The sequence below is a fragment of the Chiroxiphia lanceolata genome, chromosome 5, assembly GCF_009829145.1.
Source record: "Chiroxiphia lanceolata isolate bChiLan1 chromosome 5, bChiLan1.pri, whole genome shotgun sequence".
NCBI lineage: Eukaryota > Metazoa > Chordata > Aves > Passeriformes > Pipridae > Chiroxiphia > Chiroxiphia lanceolata.
Genome location: NC_045641.1, coordinates 31,281,518 through 31,304,832, shown reverse-complemented (window position 1 = coordinate 31,304,832; position 23,315 = coordinate 31,281,518).

Genomic DNA, 23,315 nt, shown 5'->3' with positions numbered 1-23,315 from the left:
TTCAGTTTGCTTCTACTGGACCAGAACTTGCAGTGACTAGGTAACTTGGTTGTGCTCATTACATAGTAACCCCTGCAGTCATCATAGATGGATATCTTCCAAACCTTTGAATATTCATTACAAAACATCCTGGAGAGGCAGCAATTGTTGTTATTATTTTTTTCTGGATAAAGACTGGAGAAGAGCAAAAGAAAGGGCCTAATCTGAATGAATGAATAAATAAATAAATAGGCACTTAGAGCAATTTAGGAAAAATTTGTGTATGCAAGTTCAAGCAAGTCATCCATAAGATCTCCACCCAGCTGCTTAAACTGTGGGGTGTCCAAGTTCTCATCAGTCAAATGAAGCTCAGGCTTTCATGCATTTTCTGAGCACCTTCAAACTCTGCCTCTAGACTGGGTTAAGACAAGCCAAAACACAGTGGTTATGAGCACAGAATGGGACACCAACTTCAAACACTTTCCCCGTTCTTTCCAGGTACAGACACAGCACTCTCACCTATCACCTCTTGCCTTGAAAATTGGACTACTGGAAAGAGAAAGCCAGAGTTGAATTCCTACTTTGGAACTGGGCTGGTTTATAGAAGGAAGAAATATAATATTCAGAGTATAAGTGTAAGGCCAAAGAAACAATACTGAGTTCTGAGCTTATGCTCTTGTGCCCTGCTATGGTTAATACAAGATGTATAAATGATAAATTTTAAAAGTTGCATCCGAGATGAGCAGTTAGCTACACTGCTCTGGATTGATATCCAGAAATAGCTTTTTTAAGCTGAATTCTGATATCTCTACCAATCCCTGCTTGCAGCAGTCATAACATTTAGAAAATGAATTAATAGGAATCCATGGCTAAGGGTATCTCTGGTGAAGTAGAAGGAAGAAAAAACAGAAGGGTAAATAGCATCTATGCAATTCCCAGGACAAAGCTAGCAGCTGTTGAGAAAATCGTGTTCTGCAAGGTAGCCAGAGATGCAGCGTAACGCAGGATAACAATATTACTGTTTTGTAGATGATGTTGACAAGGAAAAGTAAATGTTTTTTAATCATTATAGGCAAAACTTTTCAATCTTCTAATAAATAGTACTAGAAAGAGACAAAAAAGGGATTTTATTTTTGGCTTTCATACTTGCTCACTTCTAATTAATGGCGCCTTAATTGGTCACTTTAGTGGAGCAGGAAGTCAGGCATCAAATCTGATTACATATCTAGCCTGGGATTATTTCCTCAGCAAGTGACAATAGACAGAGCAATGGGGCAACAACAAAGCAAATTGTCTGTCATACCTCACCCATCACAGTGGAAATTTTATTGTTTAGAGCTGCCAGTTTGTAAGCATCACATTCAGGATACATCTTCATTTTTTAAAAAAAATCACAGTCCTAAAAGCCATCCAGCTGCAACAGCTATACTGACAGATGAGCACTGTTTACATTCCTCCAGCAGAATGAGATAATACAAGAATGCAAAAAATTCAGCCAAATGTTCTGAAGAGAATTCCCTCCTTTGCAAAACATCTGAATTCTGAGCAATGGGATTTTCCACAACTGGAGAGTGCCATTTTCCAATTTCCACACTTTCGAGTGATCTATTGGCTGGTCTTGCACAACTGTAAACACAGCAGTATGTTTTTTTAAATTACATCTTTTCAGCCAGATACTTTGTTAATCTCCTATTCAGATCCCTGGGCAGCAATGCTGAGGAATAATAGATGAGTTGGAAAACCACGTCATTTTGACATGAAAGACTTGTGATTCTTTTCCAACTGATCTAAGAGAGTGAGTGCTGTAGTTTTCTCACAATGTAGTACCCTGGTCTAAACACATACACCATTTTCCGCTTTACACTCATCTCTTCAGCTCGCACTTCAAATGAATTTTCATATTATTATAAAATGTGTTGATATTCTGGTTGAAATCATAAATGTTTGGGAGTAGAGGCCCAGCAAGAATGATATTCCAAATGGCAACAATTAATTTCAGTTTGTAATACATCTTCAATACAAGCGTCTGTATACGTGGCATTTCTTTGTTTTCTTTTTTTTCTTTTTTTTAATGTGCTAATATAAAAAGCTGGCAAAACAGAACAAGGATGAACAATTATTTCTTTAGATTAACACAATTTTACATAAGAGTCAAGTCCTGCTCTTGCTACTTCGACTTCAATGGAAGCCGGATCTAGTATTTGATGTACATCCTGTGCTCTGGGCACAAGAGTGCAAAAATTGAAATACACAATCCAAAAAACATTAAGGACTACCTACCCCAATTCACAGATGCATATCTATCAGCCTACACAAGAACAATTAAATCAAAATTCCTAAATGGAGATTAGATGGCAGAGAAGATTACAAACATAATAAGTGTCATTTCATCTATAGTTTACTGTTTTGCATACAGTCTGAGCAAGTATAGAACGAAAAAAAATCATTAGCAGCAGATAACGTGCTGGTAGACAAATGAGCTGATCTTAGTCCAGCTTTTTCTGGATGACCAGGCAAATTGGGATAGAGGAGAGATAGAAAAAGAAGTGTCAGAGGAAGCATGAGAAAATGCATAGAGCTAGAAAACTTCCTACCTCTCAGAGAGAAGTCTAGAACTGTGTCATTCCTTGATTCCTAGTGGTCCCACCAGAAGCTGACAGTGCTTCCATCAGCAGGAACACCACAGGAACAACAGCAGCACTTTACTGGGAATTTCATTCTCCAATGCTTTAAGCATTTTTTTACAAGCAAGTCTATCTTTTAAAAAGCATTTGAAAGTCTCTTAATAAATGGGTTTTCTATATTAAAAGGAAGACAGAAATTATTCTGTTTAAGTGCACATGTTGTTTTACAAGAAAACAGACTTTTAGACACTTCCTCAAGACTGTCATCACATATCATGGCACTGCTTTACATTTAAAGGGGGAAAGGAAGGTTTTCCTCTTTAAATCTAGGCTTTACTACAAATAAGCATGATTTAAGTGACAGCCAAATTTCACCTTCATTGCTAGGCCAACGAGCCACAGGCAAGAACAAAAGATGTGACATTCTGGGGAAGATAGATACTCCTTGAGCGAGTTAGAATTAATAAGTGCTTTTTAAGAAAGTCTCTTTCCTGGGAATGTGGATGAACACATTCAAGTTTCACTGACAACAAATTATTGTACGCACATACATGAGGTTATGGCAATACACAACTGAAAGCAACAGATCTCACTGAGAGCTAAAACCATGAATGCTAAAAATGAGAGAAGTTTACAGAGGAATGAAATGTTCTATATTACAAGCTCCTTTTCTTCCATTTAGATTTTTTTAAAGTTTCCTTCATTTTACCAGGTTGCTAGACTGTCTTTAAATCTCAGAGATCAGGCAAAGAACACAATCTACAGTTAATATGCAAAGTGCTAATTTTGCCTTTTCCCAGATAATAGCATCCAGGTGATCAAAGCTAGGCAGCATGGCTGTAAAGTCCAGGCAGAATCAAACTTAGGAACAGTAAGAATAGCAAACAGTTAACATTAGCCAATAGCAAATTTAGACAATTTCTGTGAAAACATCTGTTCAAGAACCTCAGTATAATTTAAGTCATCTCAATATATACAAAGAATGAATAAAATTATGCCACAAATAAGCAAAATGCTCTGTATTGGTTACAAATATTTAATCAGTTCCATTCCAATTCTTAAACAAGAAGAACAGATCCAGAGCTTGAAGGAGAAGTTACAAACATGTTCCTTAAAGTATTGCTGTTGAAGAGAGGATGCAGGAACATTATGACTGAAAAGTCAGAGTTTATTGTTCAGTTTTAATTAGAATTTAAGTTGATGAAATGCATACAAAAAAGCCTCATGTAAACCAAATGAAATAATCGTAAGTCACGCGTAACAGATTTTTATGGCTATAGTCTTCATCCCTCCAGTTTAATAAACTGCTGACCATGTTCCACAGAGTTGCAGAGGTTCTTCAAGGACACAGCACAGGATAGTGATTTGTTATTAAAATAATTTTTTATTAATAATATAAATAGTAGAAAACACCATTATTTTTATATCTGGAACAAGTTAGAAGAATGAACTATTCCTCCATTCCAGCCAAAAGGAAAGCATTAGACATAAGACACTGTGGTGGGCACTGTTACAATTTGTTACAAGCTAAATCAAGTTTAAAACCACTGTTTAGACAATAGCTCAGTTGTCTTAATATTAGTCAGGCTTTTTCCTTTTAAAACAGTTCTCATTTTATTTTCTGTTTGTTTGTTCCTTTGCTATCGTAAACACTCCAGTTGCAGTTCAGAGCACTCCATTTAGTAATGTTATGAACTATAAGCAAAGTTGACGTTATACAAAATTTGTCAGATAGGAAGACTTGGTTCTTTCAACAGGCTTTGCCTACCACACACTTTGCTTGTTTGCCTCAAAAGGAATTGCTTCTTTTTGGTTCTTATATTCCTTGTGCAGAATGGCAACATTCCAAGATTTGTAAGGGTGAAACAGCACAACACAGGGATTGATAGGAAGACTGACTGCCCAATTCAAGTTTCATTTTCATTTATTTCTCTGATTATCCTTGGCTGAAATGCCCCAGCCACTCTTTTCAGTTGCTTTGTGCTGTTCTGTCAGCAGCTGATATAGCAGAGAAAGAACAGGATTGAGAAGCATGAGGAAACCAGACCCACCACCTGCTCCACTGGAAAGCACTTGTAAAGTGATTTCTGGATTTTAACCTTTTTCCTGCCTTCTTTCTAATCAGCAGTTTTTTCTGCACAAATTGTTGGTATGTTCTCTTTCTTGAAGACATCTGCAGAGTATAGCCACAAGGTCAGTTAGAGAAGCCGGAACACCACCACCCCTGAAAGAGCAGTTTGGGAACATGCTCCCCTAGAAAGGGGCAGTACTCTTCTGGCCCTATGCCCTCTGCCTGCACAGAGCTATAAGCTCCCTTTATGCCAGAACCAGTACTTGTGGTGGACCACACCTGACCTGGCAGAAGGAAAACTCAAGAGAATAAACTATGATCAGTATAGAAAGGCTGAAAACAAGAGTCAAAACAAAGCACAAGGGGGGAATGCAGGATCATGTTTCCCGGCATGCACGGCCTGGATTCAGCCTTAAACCCTCTTGTGTGGAATAGGCCAAGAATGTGTCTGTAACCACGAGTAGCAGAGAGCAAGCCTTGGCCAGGATGCAGAAGTCATTCTGCCATGTTCCTCCATAAAGAGATCACAGAAACTATGCAGTCTCAGCTGCCAGACTCTTTCAGCCTGGCCGGACCTGGTGGGGGGAAGGTGGCCAGGCAATAGCCTGTGAGCTGCAGGTGCTCTCCATGTTCCCTGGTGTAAGTGGGCATTTGATCTGATCAGAGTTTAAGTTATTTATACCAACAAAGAGGTTTTCCCTTTGCTGCTGTATTTTATAACCAGCTATGCCTCTGCTGTTGGCCAGTAACATCTCACATAGCACTGGACGGGCGCTGCTCCCAAATAACTCGACTCTGGTTTCACATTCCTCACCTCCACGTTCATGCTGCCCAGCGGTTTATTTTACAGATTCCCTGGCCTCAAGAGGCTGCTATCATGTTCCTCCACCCTGGCTGCAACCTTGCCTCCCTGTCTATTCTCAATAGGGCCTTTGTTGGCTGCCACATGGGGGTCAGCAGTGGCACCTGGGAGCACCTCTTGTCTGCAGACCTGGGGCCTGCCTCTCCAGGCCCTCCTCTGAGGGCCACTAGCTAGAGAAGAGCTAGTGTGAGTGACTGGAGAAACCACTATGTGGTTTCTCCAGTCACACACACTGGACTGGACTGGTGAGTATTTCTGCTCTATATGGGGCCCCCAGCAACAGGAGAAAAAAAATGCAAGACATTACACACAGCCAGCAAAGTAAAGCCCCAACTCCTTTCTTTACCTGAGGTTGTTTTTATGGCAGTCTTGCACATTCCCAGGAGAAAATTAATCCTCCAGGACAATGTATTTCATTCCTTTAGGCTGATCTGGCTGAAGCAGACTTCCTGGTTTTTACTTTAATCCTAGTTCATCTGCCCACTTCTGTTGAAAAATTATACCATTTCTGGTAATCTCACAAAACTGCAAATCTAAGATTACATTGAATTAATCCTGTAAAACAGTTTACCACAATCAAACTACATGACAGGCACAATGTGAAAGTGACAGTTGTTAAAACCTTTCCCAGTTGTATCTTGATTACAGGGTAGATAAATGAGAAAGGCAGCTCTGTCAACAGGCGTTTCCAGAAGATGACACTTACTATCCATCAAGTACTGTAACAAATCCCTGATCCTTCGTTAGCATTACCACAGGCTTCCAGGATGTGAATCAGTAACAGGAGTCCTGGGCTGATCTGGACCCAAATTCTGAGCTGCCCCCGGTGCTGGAGACAATACACAGGACTTTGCCTTTGCAGAACACAAAACTTGGCATTGCCCCTCATTCAAAATGCCCAGTGATTCTCTAATTATTGCTTGCAAATGCAGGTCACACATCAGGACACAGATCTATGGAGGACTGAAAGCAACAACTGAATACAATACTGTTGAGCCTATCATGAATAGAAACCTAACAGGTAAATATTTGTGTACCTGTACCTTTCTTAAAGGCTGTATTCAGTTGACTCTTCAAAGAGTGGGTTGAAAGAGTGCTGCCTACCCTCTATTTACTCCCATTAGAGACTACTATTACCCCTTTGGGCCAGAGTCCTTAGCTAATGTTCAGATTGTTTTTGTTGAGGAAACTGAAGATTGAATTGTGCGTAAACAGGGCAGAAACCCTGTTTATTTACTGAAAATGGGCATTAAAATGTATTTCTCTTAATACAATCATCAAACAGCAAGAAGGAATTTCTTTGCTCTTTATTCCAAGTCTTTTATTTGTCAGCCAGCACTTCACCCAAAAAGCATGACCTTTTTTCTTGTTATTTTCTTTCTCCTCTTAGGGCCCCATTACTGAAGCTTATTTGACCATTCTTGGCTTTCTCCAGTGGTCTCAGCCTGCTTTTGTGGTATCCCAGCTGCACTGCCTACACACAGTTTTATCCCCTTCACACCCAGACACACCCTATTGCTTGCTTTTATACCCTTCTGAAACCCTTGCAGTGATACAGCTCATGTCCCAGGTGGCCTTGAATGGATTGTGTCATGGCCATCAGTCTCTATCTTTTCAGTTTTTTTCCACTTGTTCTAAGGCAAAGGTAGATTTTATAATAATCAGCTTCCAGGAGACTTCAGACAGTTTCCACCCCAATTATACACTCATTTCCACAAGGACTCTGGGGTACATCACAGAGAAGCTCCTAATTGTGGCTGCAAATGCTGTGTGACAGTCACACAATAGGAGTGGTGGCTTTGGCCAGCTGAAGCCAAGGACAGACCATAAGACTTCTAGTTTCTGCGCACTGTTTCATCTTCCTTCCTGCTACAAGGAAGAAAGAGAAGTCCACAGCACTTGCAGAGCATGTTTGTGCCACTGCAACACCATGGAAGAAGAGGACTGGGGTACTTCAGTCCCTTGACTTGCCAAGGACTCCATAACTGGAATAGCTTCACTGTGGGATCATTAGTAAGATATTGATATCGGACAACATTGATTTCTTATTTTAAAACTGCTCCAAGACTGCAAATATTACATTATCAAGAAAATAAGGGATAAGAAACCAAATTTCTTTTAGAACAGCTAGACTTTATTTCAAACCCAAATTGTATTCAGTTTAGTCATAAATCTTTACTGCCAGTAGAAAAGCCTGAGAGATGAGAGTTAAGGTTGGTTCTCTTGCATCCTGAAGAGAGAGCTTCATTCAATTTCAGCCTTCTAAGCTTGTGAGTAAATTACACTTCTTGTGAAGCCTGTACAAAATCCTCCTCTCAGCAGAATCACAATGACACATTTTTATTGATAGGAGGGAAAGGAAAATTAAAGGAAAACACCGGATTGTCCATACACAACTAGATCTCTACCTCAGCTAGTTCATTATCACCAAGTAGTACAACCAACAAATATACTAAGGGAAAAAAAGGATATCCAAGCCTGGTATAAAGGTCCAGCTTTCCAGTGAAGTTATCGTAAGCATTGAGAACTGTAGATTGCTTCCCAGCCCAAGGTTTTTTTCAGCACTCATTGCTACTGTCTCTCAAGATACTGCTACCTGGCACTTGCCTACCTGAAATTTCACATGAATTGTTGAATCTTTCTATCCATTGTTTTCTGACATGCAGGGTGGCAATGAACTGCACTCTCTAATCATATATTGTAGGAAAAAGTTGCTGCTTGACTATCCATCCTGAACTCAGCTACCTGGAAACCATGTAACTTATAATAACTTATGATTAAAGGAACTACAAGTATTTCTGCTCACGCTCGCTCAGCATATTGCTCTTTTTAGGGCAACATACAGGCAGAGTTCTGTTAATTAAAGCTGTTCCCTACAGATATATTTCGTTTCTGTCTTTGTTTCACACTTTGTTTTGTGCTTTCTCAGGCTGTAACACATCTGTTCAGATCCCCAAGCTGTGCAGTGTGGGAAGTATACTTAATGAAGGCAGAATTCCAGGGATATTCTGAGAAACTGTGAAACAAAGCACAGTACCTTGATAGTTTCTGTTATTGTTTGGACTTGATTTGAAAACGAAGTTGGTAATCTTTTGATCATATATACTGTAAAATATTATTGTACAGCCATAAATACTATTTCCTGCCTTAAGAAAAATTATGGGCCATTTTCCAGATGTATTGTAGCACAATGGGCATGGCATCAAAAGACAAGATCAATGAGTACAGAAAAAACATGTATTTCTTTTTTTTTTTAATAAGTTAAATAACTTGACAAGTTTGAATCGCAATCCTAACACGTGTAAGGTAAGATTTTAATTCGGAAGAAGTAGCAAACACACTGTACAGGAATTTATCCCTTCAACAGATGCACTATCAAATATGCAAAATATCCCAATTTTGACAGAAAAGAATGGACTAAATCCCCATCTCAGTTACTGACTGGCTTCAGTTCCCATGAGATGGAATTTGGTGTGCTGAATTTAACAGGAAACAATAGACCAAGCAGTCTCATCGCCTGTAAAAATTAGACACTGTATTTTCATAACTTGGGAGTTATGTAAGGAATATCTCAGAGGCAAGCAGTTGTAAGATTTCCACACTCAGCAAGCACACTTTGAAGGATAAAGCCAAACGATAATTGCCTCCAGAACTTGGGAAGTATAGAGATCTCAAATAATTACAATCCCCAGAGCATGATAATCCCCAACTGCATGAGTAGTTTGGAAGTAGTTTAATGCACTTTTGGAGAGAAGACATGAGGAGAGAAGGAGCAAAGAAGGGAGGAGGCCTTTGCACAGCCAGGTTTAATATTCTTGCTCTATGTGCACATGCTTATCCTTAAGTAGCTAAGCAGCTTGTTCTCCTGAAAGTCCCAAAGCATACATGTAGGCAACATATACCCATACCACTCCCATACACAAGGTTAAATACACCCCAGTGTTTTCAGGAGAAGAAATCAAATTGGCAACCACCTTCAACATCACTGGATCGGCTACTTTTCCATCAGTAAAAATATGTACACTTTGGTCATCCAGGACAGTGGGAATTGCATACACACTTTCTGTGTGTACATTGGCTAATGGAGATCTCGGCCCACAGTGGTGTATCTTGGTTTTAAATTAGCTCCTTTTAAATTTAATAAAATACACATACCTGAAAAAAATTATGAAAACATTCATCCGGCTGAGAGAGCAGATCTCATGGCTGATGAAGACTGGGAAATAGACAGAAAAATTTTAAGAGCTCAGTCATCATCTCCAGACAGTGGAGACACAAGGCCTATGGCTTTACGACCACCCTGTGTTCTATTTCACCTTTGCCCTATGTTCAGAGCTAACTTGCTTATGACGAGAAAGCAGTAGTAGAAGAAAACTGTAAAGTCGGATTTTGAAGAAGGATTTAAAGAATGCAAGCAGAAATCTGGAATGACTGGAAGGGAGTTCCAGGAAGAGGAAGAAACAGTGGGAACACACAGTTCCCTGCAAGCCCTGTGTCCCAACAATGGCAGACCTGTAGAGCAAGAGAGTCACCGCTTGAGGTTCCACTAACGACACCCCATATGCATCTCAAGGTTTCCTTTGGAAGACCTCTATCCTGACTCTGTATCCCATTAGACGTGCTACCAGAGAACATTGACAGCATTAGCTTCATGCAAAAGTATTTCAGCCAAGCTGTATACTCCAGAACTTGCAGCTCAATATGAAGGACAGCAAGTGTTTTCTCTGCAAAAAGCATTCCTAATCCAAGCTGGGTGGACATGCCCTAGGAGATGTGACATTGCAAAGGCACGGTAAGCAGGCAAAAAGAGCTCTGCTGGAATTTTTAACAGGGAAGAGGCCTTTGAACTCCATATCAGTATAAATTAGGAACTCATGCCACCATGCAACCAATTTGGAAGAAATAGTGGTTTATTATAATCAGCCATACTAGACAACTGAGACCAACCAGGAGCAAAAGATAACCCTGCCAGGTACAATTAGGTATGCAGCCCATCCGTCCATTATTCCTATACAACCATATTCTCTTAATGTAAAGGAGCTTCTGAAATTGGCTTCATGTGTATGGTTTTGCTTCTGTCTCACAGACCATATATCACAGCCCTCTAGATGCACTTACAACCCAAATAAAGGTGCAAGTCTTCACTGCAGGGAGTACATAAGCCTCTGGGATTGAGTCATAGCACTGAACTGCATTTCTGTATGCTTGTGAGATACACTGGATACAGACTCTGATCCAACTTAGGAGATACAGAGCTGTCACATTTCCCCAGAAATACCTGTTCAGGACGGAGAAAAATCACTGAGCTGATTCTGTGTCTTGTCATTTAAGGTAATGCAAGAAGTCACTTAAAATATTTCCCACAGAAGTAGTCCATCTTCTTATGCTGCTCTCTGCAGGGCTGGCACCTCAGTAAAATCAAGTTTTGCTGAAATTTTTCACCCATATTTTTAAACACAGAAATTACAAGCTCTAATCCTAGAGGTAGAAGCCTACTCTTTCCAAGGCTTGCTCTACTATGGCCCTTCAACTCATGCTGGGGATACGGAGTCAGGGTCCATCTCATCAAGAGAGCACCATTGCCAGATTTCTGTAAGACCAAGGGCAACTGGGACTACCAGACAGTAAAGAGGGAGATGGAAAATGGAAGATAAGCCTTCTGCTTCCTCCTGCATCCATCCTCTGATTAATTTGGGAAGTATGACAGATGAATATAGGCTGTAGTTGCAGGCCAACATCAATGCCACACTCACAGCCTATGGAAGAGTAAAGCCCCAGATCAGGAGCATCCAGGATGCCTGCTGGGGCATGCAGGACCCCATGCGTTTGCCAAGTTCAAACGAAAATGGCAGCAACTTATGTCCTCCAGGCCACTTTTGAAGGGCAAGGTAGATATCTATGTAATATCTAATTAAAATAATTAAGCTTTAAGAGTAAATTACTACATAATAATTCATTTCCTGAAAGAGATGTAGACTCTGTTCCTCTTTACCACTTAATTCATTTTTCTCTCTGCTTTTCTGCTTGTGCTTAGCAACGAGAGGTCAATCCTTGACTCTCAGTGGGCATTTCTCACTGGCTTTCAGAGAACTTGTGGTATCCTTGTCTTTATCAATGGAAAGAAACCATAAAGACTTAGGTAACAGGTAAAGATTTTAATTAGTCATAAAGCCAGACTATTTACTAATGTAAATAAGCTGTTGTTCTGGAGATACAAATCCATCCAGAATTATTCAGAGATGGTTTCTGAGAAAACCCACTCCATCAATACCAGTGGGCAGAGGTGCAGAAATTTAGTTCCTATTTATGATCACAAGGTTGAAATGTAACACAAGCTACAGCATGCAAACAGGCAAGGGCAACCCTGAGTGTTATATCAGAGTGCTCATCCCACATACAAAGTGATAGTCTGTTATCATCCTGTGGTGTCAAGCCATGAAGTGTCTAAGGTGTGGTTCTTCCTGAATCTCAGAACATGAACAAAACAGTGACCATATATAGTGGCAGGATTCTCCCTGGCTACCAAATACCATCCTGTGCCAAAGCACATGATTTTGTTTCCCCCAACCTCCAGGTTCATTCATCACCGTATCATTCAAGTTTCATGCAGTTATAACTCTGTTAGCACCAGGTCCATAGAAACTCTGATTGCCTGCTGATACTGAAAGAAAGCACACATCTTTCCAGTCACATAAAATCAAGCTTCGTTCTGTAGTTTTTTTTCCAAACAAGCTGTTCCACTGCATTCAAGTGCATGACAGCTCTGTAAATTAAGGGCCACTTGGCAGCCCAGTTCTAGAAAACTTAAATAAAATACAGTATTAAAAGTCAAAACTTGCCTACATAAAGCAGCTTTTTGGTTTTGCATCCTTTCCTTCTACATTATTTAACTCTTGAGTTTTTGACAGACCTATATTTGTTGTGCATTTCTTTTGCAACCACCATAACAGGAAAAGAAGAGGGGGGGGGGGAGAAAAAGAAAAAAAATGACATTTTCTTTGTTAGACTATTTGTTTAAAATTCTAATCCAAGATATTCTCCTACAACACTCAAGAAGAATACACAGTAATATCCATCAATTTTAAAATCAATAAAAGAAGAGCCACCTTGAGGGGTTGCATTTAGCCTTTTCAGCTGAAAGCAACAAAAAAACAGCTAAAAACAGCTGAATCCAGTAGAATGTAAATAAGAGATCCTTGCCAAATCTTTCCTGGTTACAAAATGCTCTACCAATTATAAAGATCTCAATGTGATACCTTTGTACTTTATTTATAAGTCTTTCAGTAAGCCACTCCCTTTCCATATTTGTTTGAGCTTACACCCATATTCCCATGATTAGTGCAGAACAAATCTAGGTGAAAGGTTGTTTCTCTTTCACATCAACACTCATCTGAATTTTTCTCCCTTTCCTGATGATATATTTTTAAATCAGCAACTAAAATCTTAGAAGAATTCAAGTAAAATATTTGAAGTTCTGCTGAAGTTTTTATTTCTTCAGAAACAAGGCACCTTTCACAAAGCACTTCAACTGCACAGTGGATCTCAAAGACCTTGTTCTAAGGAGCCTTTGTGAAGTTTCCAAAGGAGGAAAAACTTTTCCTGCTTTTGTCATTTTTCTCCAGTGGACTGAGAACTCTTTGAATCAGAGTAAAGAGGCCAATTATTTCACTATCTTTGCTCCATCAGTGATATCTATGCAGTACTGGATGCACTCCCAAAGTCCTGCCTGAACATATTCCAGGTTGAGCTGTGAAGGACTTGGGAGGGGTTCTCTGAACGCTGTCTCTCCTCTGCACCTTCGCTGGGAAAGCATAAATGCTTTCCCAGGGCGTTACACAACTTTGCCGCAGGTAAAGCACAGTGGGAATGGTAATTAGAAAAAATTCGAAACTGAGTGACCTTCCCTCAGCACTAACATGCCACATACTACTAGTTTTGTCCTGACATGTGAGGACTTCTCTTCTGTATCTAACCCAGGAATCACTTTACATTTCATGAATCTACATGCAACATGAGTCAGATATAAACAGAATTGCCCAACCCTTTAAAAAATTCCATTACACTTACTCTTCCTGCCAATTCAAATACAAGTTCTAGGCAGAGCAGGTGGCCCACAACTCACTAACCTTTTTCCTCTTGCATGTGAGGCTGGAGTGAGACAATAGGAATCTCTATCTGTATGCAGACATTACCAGCCACATTTTCTCAGCTCAGTCCTGCTAAGAGCTCTTTTCAGGTCTCCAACACACCCCAGCCTCTAGCTGGTGTGGTCCTTTTTAGGTGTCAGTCTCACCAAGGATGCCTTTCAGGTGTCTCCTCATGCCTTGCTCTCATGGCACAGGGATGGCCACCTACAGAGTTCAGGAACTTCCCTTGCTGGATTACACTACTCCAACATATACCCATATAGATTTGCGTGGCTTAAAAAATAATAGGAAATCCCTATAATCATAAAGTCTACTTTCTTTTTTTTTTTCTCTTTTTTTTCTTTTTCTCCAAATCTCATGATATTTCCTGCCCACCCTAGATCTCTCCTGAAATGGAATGAAATTATTTGATAGGCAACTCCTCTTTTACTACAAAAAAGGAGCTGTAGGAGGATCTACAGATACAGTCTTGCAAGTACCTCACAGGTTCAAAGACAAAAAGCTGAGAGAAAACAATAATGTTTTGTTTGCAAAAACATAGGAGAAAATGCATTGGGTTTGAGTCCTTGATACTGAACAGTAGAAGTGGCGTATATTCACTTGCCCTGTACTGCACAGGTTGCTGGCACAAAGAGTAACCATGGGTTTCTAACCAGAAGTTGAGAGAAGGCTGGCTATATATATATCAGAGATTGAACTTAAAATGAAGAAAGTTCCAAAAAATTAAACAAAAAAATTTAAATTAAAAATTAGATGTGTTTAGAAAAAAGAGGCTCATAGGGTTAGAAAAAGACATCTTTGCCCTCCACCTAGTTCCTTCCTGAAACACTGCTTTGCTGGCTGGTTACTGCCCTCCTCTCCCACAATAAAACAAAGCAAAAAAATCTTTATCTCCAGCCTCACTTCAGTGACTCACACCAAAAACATACCCTTTTACTTCCCTGAACTTCTGAGGAATTTAGAGTTGCAATCTTCAAAGCCCCAAGGGAAGTTTGGCATTTTATAATAGCCCAGGAGCCCCACCTGAGGTATGAAGAATGCTTTGAAACATGTCTGTGATTAATTAATTAACATATTGGCACCTAACTAGCTTTATAACACTCCACCTAATGTTTCAGCTTATAGTTGTCTGTGCCTGTCACAGACATTGTGTGGACAGATGCCATTATCTTGTAAAGAATAATGCATTTTACGTCTAAGTAAACATAACAGTGTAACATAGATACAGCAACTTGAATTAAGGATTAATTACAGTGATTCGTAGTGCTTAAAGAGTAGGCAGTTTACAAAGCAAGGAAGCAATTACTTTTAAAGACAGGGTTTTTTTGCTTCAATATTTCTGAGTGGTTGCATCATTCTTACTCCTGACAACAAAGGCAAAATCAGCACATTAGAAAAGAGCCTTACTTATGAGAGTCACAGCTCGGCCCTCAACATCTACCTGCTCTCCAAGTGCAATGAAAGCTGGCTATCCCCACGTAAGGCTGGAGCCCTCCATGCTTACAGGTCCCTGGGTGGGTGATGGCCGGTGGCCTAACCTGTGCCGAGGGTGAAGTGTCCAGTGGGCACCAATGGCAGGGAGTGGAGAGGCAATGGATAATTATCCCAGCAGCCTTATGCACAATGCAACTTTGTGGATTACATGATTCGGGTAGTCCTGAGATTTAGGCCCTGCACACTCTTTCATATCAGCTGAGGAGCTCAACTCCTTGTCAACTGAATCATTTAATTTGTAGAATAATATGTTTTCTCAAAAAGGGAGAGTTATATTAAACCTTCCTTGAAGTATTAACTAAATTACTCAGTTAACCAGCGTATTTTTGAATATTTCTGGTTGTTTAGGTAAGCATAAACCCCACTGAACCATAATAACAAAATACAACCAAAATAGTTTTGCATTTAGCCCTCAGAGTAAGGAGGTTCATGGCCACCCATACATCTTGTGGGAGCAGATTTCATCTTACAGCTCTGACTCCAGGGAAAATTGTCTCCTGTGCTTGTGGCTTCCCTGTGTTGGCTAACAGCTTTTTTATTGTGAGGGGACTGATAGCAGAGAAACACTTTATCAAAGGCAATGCTGGCACAACTGCTTCTAGTTATGCAGGTGGGACTTTTGGGTTACTTTCCATCAGCTTGGAAGGGCCGGGTCAGTTTGCAAGAGGTGGCTCTGACTGCTATCAGGATCTGTGACCTCCAGCTCCTTGAAGACGAGTTCATGCAGAGTTGAGAGCAGTTGTCCCTTCTCTGTGTTTTCTAATTTCTGTACTGGCCTTTACTTTGGCTTGAGTACAGGCAGCAAATCTCCTTAAAGACTAGGAAGCACTAAAAAACTGGAAGTGGTTTGTGAATGTCCCATGGATCAGTGGAAAGCTCATTTGTATCTAGTTTCCTGGGCTAAAGCATGGAAGAAAGTAGTAAGCAGCATAGGACTCCTTTTGGGGAATGGTGTGAAATCTAGGTCTCGCAATCACGTTCATCAAAGAAGGTTGTTCTTCTAGTGATGAGACGGAAGATGAACATCAAAACTAGATTAGTGTTCACAAATAAAACCATGAGATAAAAAATAATGATGGAAAACAACAAATGGGATTCAGTTTAGAAAAAAAAATAGGAAATAACTACTAAGCCCTCTGAGAAAGAGCAGCCTTACTAGAGAATATTGAGTTGATACTGAATGTCAAAATGTTTATAAACCTAAAAATTTATAATTCTGTACTGTTGTTACAGAAGCGGGACAAGCTAATATTTCTTTTATAACTCTATATACAGATCTGGATATCGCAATACCAGAATGACAGCCACAAACTGGGAGGAACTCAGCTAAGTGCAACAGTGGAGATAAAAATGCTACAGAGACTAATGTAAGTTCAGAGAGTAAAGCCTGAAGGTAAAAAAAAAAGTGGTTAACTCTTACAAAATATTTGAAAAGTGTGACCAGCAATGAATTAAACAGTTTATAATGCTACACCAAGAAGTAAGAATAGCAGAAGTAAAAATAGTAATTTATCCTATCCGTTGTATTACTAAAGAAATACAAGGATCATGTACTCAGTAATCTCATTTGGAGGTGGAAATTAGGAAATTGATTTGTTTCAAATCAAGTTGCTGTGGATTTTTTCCACTTTTTTTACATACTGGTATTTTTTCTCTAGAATAATATCATAGTAATATGATGAATTGCTTCCTCAAAAGATTTTGGTCCTTCTCTAGATATACATATAGGGTAGCCAAGAAACAAGAGTGGAATTTTTTTTACTGCTGATTGAGAATCTATCATTTCCACTTTTCCCATTTTTCCCACTTTTCCACAGTTTTCGAAACCGTGTATTCTAGGAGTTACTATGCTTCCCCTTAGCAACAAAAGCATTTCAACCACAGCCAATGTCATAAGCGCTGAAGACTCAGGCATGTCCTACACAGATGAGTCTTAACCCAACATTTCATTGTGGACCATGCAAACAGCCCCACAGCACTGCAGGTGTTCAAGTTTTGCTCATGATTACATGACGATTGATAGACTTGAGGGTGCATTTGTAACCAGAGCCCCATTGCTAACACAGAATCAAAAATCACAGGCTAATCAAAAATAGTCAATGACAGTATTTGTTGTTCAAGGGAAGGAAATAGCCTGTGAAGGCCATTTCCACCCATCGGATTTCATTACGTAGCACTGAAATACATTTTTCTGAGCATCTGGAGATTTCAGATCCTGCCTTTGTAATGCACAAATTTCACTCTTCACAAAGGGATGATGGGTGAGAAAAAGCCATCGGGTATAAGTTCCAGAACCTGCTTTTCTCCTCCTCCCTTAAAATTTTCAGCCAATGACATAGCTAGAGTCAACAAAACTTAGCTCACTCAAAATATCTAGGATGATTGCATATTTATTAGACACTCTTCATAGAATCATAGAATCACAGAATCAGATGGGTTGGAAAGAACTTGTGAGATCATCAAGTCCAACCCTTGATCCACTACCACTGTGGTTACACTTGTTCTCACTGAATGGTGCAAAACACTGTGATTTCCATAAGAATCACCTTTATAAAATGTTACATTTACTATTTAGGATTCTCAGTTTGTTCTGAAAAGATTCAAGGAAAAATTTGAAGAAAAATAATAGACATAGTAATGTGAGATCTGTAATATTCACACCATGCTAATCACAAGGTGTGTGTACTGAATATATATTTGTGCAGAAATCTAGTCATAAAGAATCATTGAAACACAAATTCAACAGAGCCGTATGGTACCAATTTCCTTTCTGGAAAAAATTACTTACTTATCTAAAGATCAATTGCTATTTTATAAGGAGAAATTCCAGACTCAATTACTCCTCTTCCACTCAGTTTCTCTTCACAAATGTTAATCTAATACTATTACACTAACTGTTAGTTACAGTTTAAATCTTGCATAAACTTGTCTTTATGGAATTTTGTGGTTCTTAGTTGAGAAAAATTACTTTTGAAACCAAGAGGAGGAATATTGACATATCAGAACTGCAAACTGCAGTCCTACACAGTTATAAGCTGTGTAGTTGTTTGTGAACGAAAACAGCAGTACAAAATTTAAATTAAGAGCCTCAATTTATAAAGAAAATGTGTCCTAAAAGAGTCAAAGACTCGAGGACTTGCTTATTAATTTTAACCTCTCAGATTCTTGTATATATTCAGCTGTGGGTGACAACACAGAAAAGCTGCTACATGTTCTCAGCTGTTTGGTGGCTGTAAGGGATGTGGGTTGATGGTCTCTGCTGGACAGCTGGCCACAGCCAGAAACTGACCCTGCAGCTGGCCACAGTTTGTGTACTTGTTCAGGAGCAGGGAGGCTATCTACAAAGTCCCTCCATTCTCTCTTGGGGCCTGGGCATACATTAGTAACCCTTCCACTGGCTCTCCCCAGGCTCGGCTTCTCCCACGGCAAAATTCACCAGAAGCTATGACAAGGCTTGCACTGACTTCATACCCTATGACTGTGTCACGCCCCAACTTCAGACACTAAAATTATCAATTTGATGTTTTCCATCATATCATCAGCAATTAAAAAGGGAAGCAGGATACTGAAAAATCAAGGGCAATATGGAACACCACACCAGGTGGGATATGATTCTCTGTGCAGGCATCCTCCTTGACACCTCATCCTTCTGGTGGACACCCAGCACTTTGAGGCTGAGAATATTCTAGCAGCATAAAAAGCCAGATTTATACACAGCCAGTGTTGACTTTTTGAGTTGTCCATGCCTTACCAGTGGAAGTAGTAATCACCTACTGGTGGTGTTAACCCCATAGCAAGGAAACCCAGCTATGCCATTACTCTACACACACCGAGGCAGGTAATACATTGCCTCAGACTGGATTCCGTTGAGTCCAACAATCTGATCTTTGTAAAAGAGAAAGAGCCCATTAGGAATTAATGTACTGCACATAGAAATGTCTGCTTGCATTCCTCTTTCACAGACATGTGTTTGGCGCCTGGGGTATTAACTTTCAGACTTTGTTTCTTTTTACTGCATATTCGTCTGCTATACTGTTGCCTACAAATGGGGTGCAGCAGAAACACAAGCTGTATTGCCTTTGCCCTTTCCCAGTTCTCTTGGATGCGAAGGTCGTTCATTCATAAGTGACCATAATAATTTCTTATATGAGGCGCCATAATCTAATAAGAGTTTATTTTCACTTTTAGTCAGAACCAAAATTGCCAGAACCCATACGAAGTTTCTATTTATAAGTAACGGAATATTTTTAATACTGCAGTAGCAATAAAGCAAACAGTAATGTAATGAAGTGTCTCTGGATGTGTCTCTGGAAAACGAGTCGAAAATAATAAATGCTTAGACACAAAAGTAAAGGCAAATCGTCGTTTAATAAATATACAATTGCTTCCAAAAATATTGCATCTTTATCTGGTTCAGAGCTACATTATACGCTATTTTGATTAGGCTTCTTGCGTAAATTAAAAACAGTTCTCATTTTGCAGACACAAAAATGTAAAATATTTTTGGCAGGATGTTACTCACAAACCATCCAAAAGATAGTTTTGACCATAATGCAAGGAAATCAATCTGACCAATGAACTGTACAATTTATATTCTGAAAACTATCTGTTCCATAAAACAGAAATTGCTAGATTTCTTCAGAACTAATATATTTATCACTTCATATATGAAGAGACCCATAAGTTCAATCCAGTTGTGTTCTCAGTATAGCCGAGAATATGTTTTGATTCTATATCTTTCCCTGTGTTCCAGTGCACTTTTGGTAGCCCTACTCTTTATCACTATTTGGCAAAAATAACCATGCAGGTTTCTCTTTTGACATCAGCAGGTTACAATGCTCAAGGTAGACATCAACAGTTATATAACTTGATATAGAGATATATATATATGTGTATATGTATGTGTGTGTATACATATAACTTGTTTGAAAAACAGTAACTAACAACCACTAGTACCTATGTATAATGCATATTATTATATTCACGTGTATACTGCATATTCATTCAATATTAAGCAAAAAATAATTTCCATAGCAGGATTTAACTGTTTATACATTATTCAATACAGGAATTTGGACAGAACATTTATGTGAACACACTCCAAAAAAGAGTAAATGACAGGAGAATACTTGGATCAAAAATCATTTCATCATCTTTTAACATGATAGCACATGTGTATCCACATATGCACAGCCACTCAGTGCAGGAAAGCTGTGATTAAAAGTTCTCATGCATGAATACATGTAGACAATGATATTAACACTAGTCACTCAAAAGGGGATAAAGAGGCAACGGGTCAAAAAAAAGAAGCGATTTTTGTTAGCACCGTTATACTCATGTATTCATTTTGTTAGCACCGTTATACTCATGTATTCACTAGCACCAGACCTTGTAAGGCTTTGAGAGCAGAATTCCTTATTCTGTATGCTTCGTCAAAAAAGGCTCACAGACCGTAATAAACAAGTACTTTCACACAGTGAAGGGGTTACAGTATACACTTTCCTGAGATGGATATTAGTGGAAATTATGTGTATTAGGAAAAAAAGCCCCCAAACTTATTTTCCTCTACATGAAAAACAAAGAGCTTTTTGTTATTATCATTTTTTGCTCATTGTTTAAAGTTACTTCTAGGTATATCCAGATTTCTAGTTTAAGATACTCTATTGGGAATCCATTCTAGATGGAATTTCATGATGAGATTAAAAAAAAAAATTTTTCCTTCGAATTTTCAGAAGTCTGTCTGATGCTATAACATATTAGTAACCAATGATTACTGATTACCATGAATCAAAGTAGCACTTGTTATTCTGCTCATAGAAAGGCATATTGATCTGAATGGTACACAGCTAATTAAGTGATGTATTTATTTCATCATTCAACAACAGTTCTACTAATTCCAAACAGCTGTACAAAACAGGGTGTTATTACTGTACAGGTAAGAGCACATCTGTAAAGAAAATCTCATCCTAACACTCTTATTTACATTATGCTTGCAAACTGAAATAGGTAAATTCAGATACAGATTCTCACATTTCTCCCTTCTTAGTTTACTCCAGTGAGAAACTAGTCCCTTATTTTCTGCCTTGACATGAATTTTAGCCCCTATTCCTTTGCATACACAGAAGAGGGAGCTCCTATGTGGGGTTATACTACTCGAACTGTCTCCCTGCCGTCACCATTGCCAGTCTGATCTCAGGTGGGCAGAGAAGCAACACACCAGTGAAGGAACATAGTATCCTTCCATATGTACTGGAGCCTTCTCAGGGAAATTAGCAATGTTACATTAGTGTAATAACCTTGATTACATAGATCTAGAGATTAATCCCATCTGAAAAGTTTAAGGAGGTCCACGTAGGACTTCCATGGGCAAAGGAACCAGCACCCATTCAGCTCCAGCTTCCTTCTTGACACCCTTGAGGACCCTCCTGGCCAGAAGTCAAGAGGGGACTTGCTCTGTCTGGGACAGCTGTGGATCATGAAGCCATTAAACCTTTAATCGCATTAAACTATTACATCGCTTATCTTCTGGAAAAGATGAAGATGAATTTCCCTCCCTCCATCCTTTCCTTGCTTTTACCCAGAGCAACAAGAAAGAAAAGCCCCAAGCCAAGAACACCTGACATTCTTTCACTAATATCACTTCAGTACAGTATTTTACCCTAATTACTTCACAGTTACATTACAGATACTTATCCAGAAAGTTGAGCAGAAATGTCACAACAAACACACAGATGAATCTTCTTTAACTATGCGTATAAATTCCAAGTTTAGTGTTCTATTAATACATTTCTAAACTGATTATCTCTATTCCAGTTACTTTCCAATTTTAGTCATCTAGATTTTAAACTATCTGTTGCCAAGAAAGGCTATGAAAGCTCACTTACTTCCTCTTCAAATGAAAACTGGACAGCCGTGTTCACAGACAAATAATATGACTAACCCATTATTTTGTAAAACTACTCTGTGGAAAGCAATAAGATTTGGAGATGCTTAGAAGGAAAGAAAAGTCACCAAAAGAAAGATTCTTCTCACCAGCTTCATGAACCATCAACATGTTCCTCTCTATTCCCTACAAGGGATTTGTTTTTTTCTCAGGAGGATAGTAGAAAGCACAAGAACAAGGATGACAACTCTTTCAAATATTTGAATAAGAATGAATGAGAAAGAGGGAAGGAAGGGAAAAAGAGTGGAAGGGAGAAAGAAATGAAAGAAAGAAAGAAAAAGAAAAGAAAGGAAAAGAAAGGAAAGAAAGGAAGAAAGGAAAGGAAAGAAAGAAAGGAAGGGAAAGAGAAAGAAAGAAAGAAAGAAAGAAAGAAAGAAAGAAAGAAAGAAAGAAAGAAAGAAAGAAAGAAAGAAAGAAAGAAAGAAAGAAAGAAAGAAAGAAGAAAGAAAGAAAGAAGGAAGGAAGGAAGGAAGGAAGGAAGGAAGGAAGGAAGGAAGAAAGAAAGAAAGAAAGAAAGAAAGAAAGAAAGAAAGAAAGAAAGAAAGAAAGAAAGAAAGAAAGAAAGAAAGAAAGAAAGAAAGAAAGAAAGAAAGAAAGAAAGAAAGAAAGAAAGAAAAAGAAAGAAAGAAAGAAAGAAAGAAAGAAAGAAAGACTTTTTCACAAACTGGCTTTGGTGGCCAGTTATGATACTGGGACTCCAGATAACAGGTGTCACTTCTGGGCCCCAAGTTCATGTGTTATGCAGGGATAACAGTAATATCACCTTTATGAACCCATAGAGATATTTCCTTAGTAAGTCTACATCAGGCACCTAGGATATTACTGACCTCTTATACAGGTTGACAGTGCTGTCAACAATGACAATGCAATAGCTTTCTGTGCAATACAGAACACCTGATGCAGATCCAGTTTTTTGTACTTATTCAGTCCCAAATAAAATCCTACGATTCTGTCTTTCTTGTTGCCTAATCCTGCATGCACCTATGTCTTTGTCAGCGGAGTTCTTCAGTACACTATCTCCTGCACGTGATCAAAAGTCACCAGCAACTGCTCTGTGATCCATGACCTCTGATATCACAGTGCCACTGTGCATATTTCCTAGTGCTGTGTGGCACATGAACACACTCCCTACACCTATAGGAGCAAGTCCTGGAGGAAGTATCAGCTGCTGTTTCACTTGAAGGAGGAGAAGTCC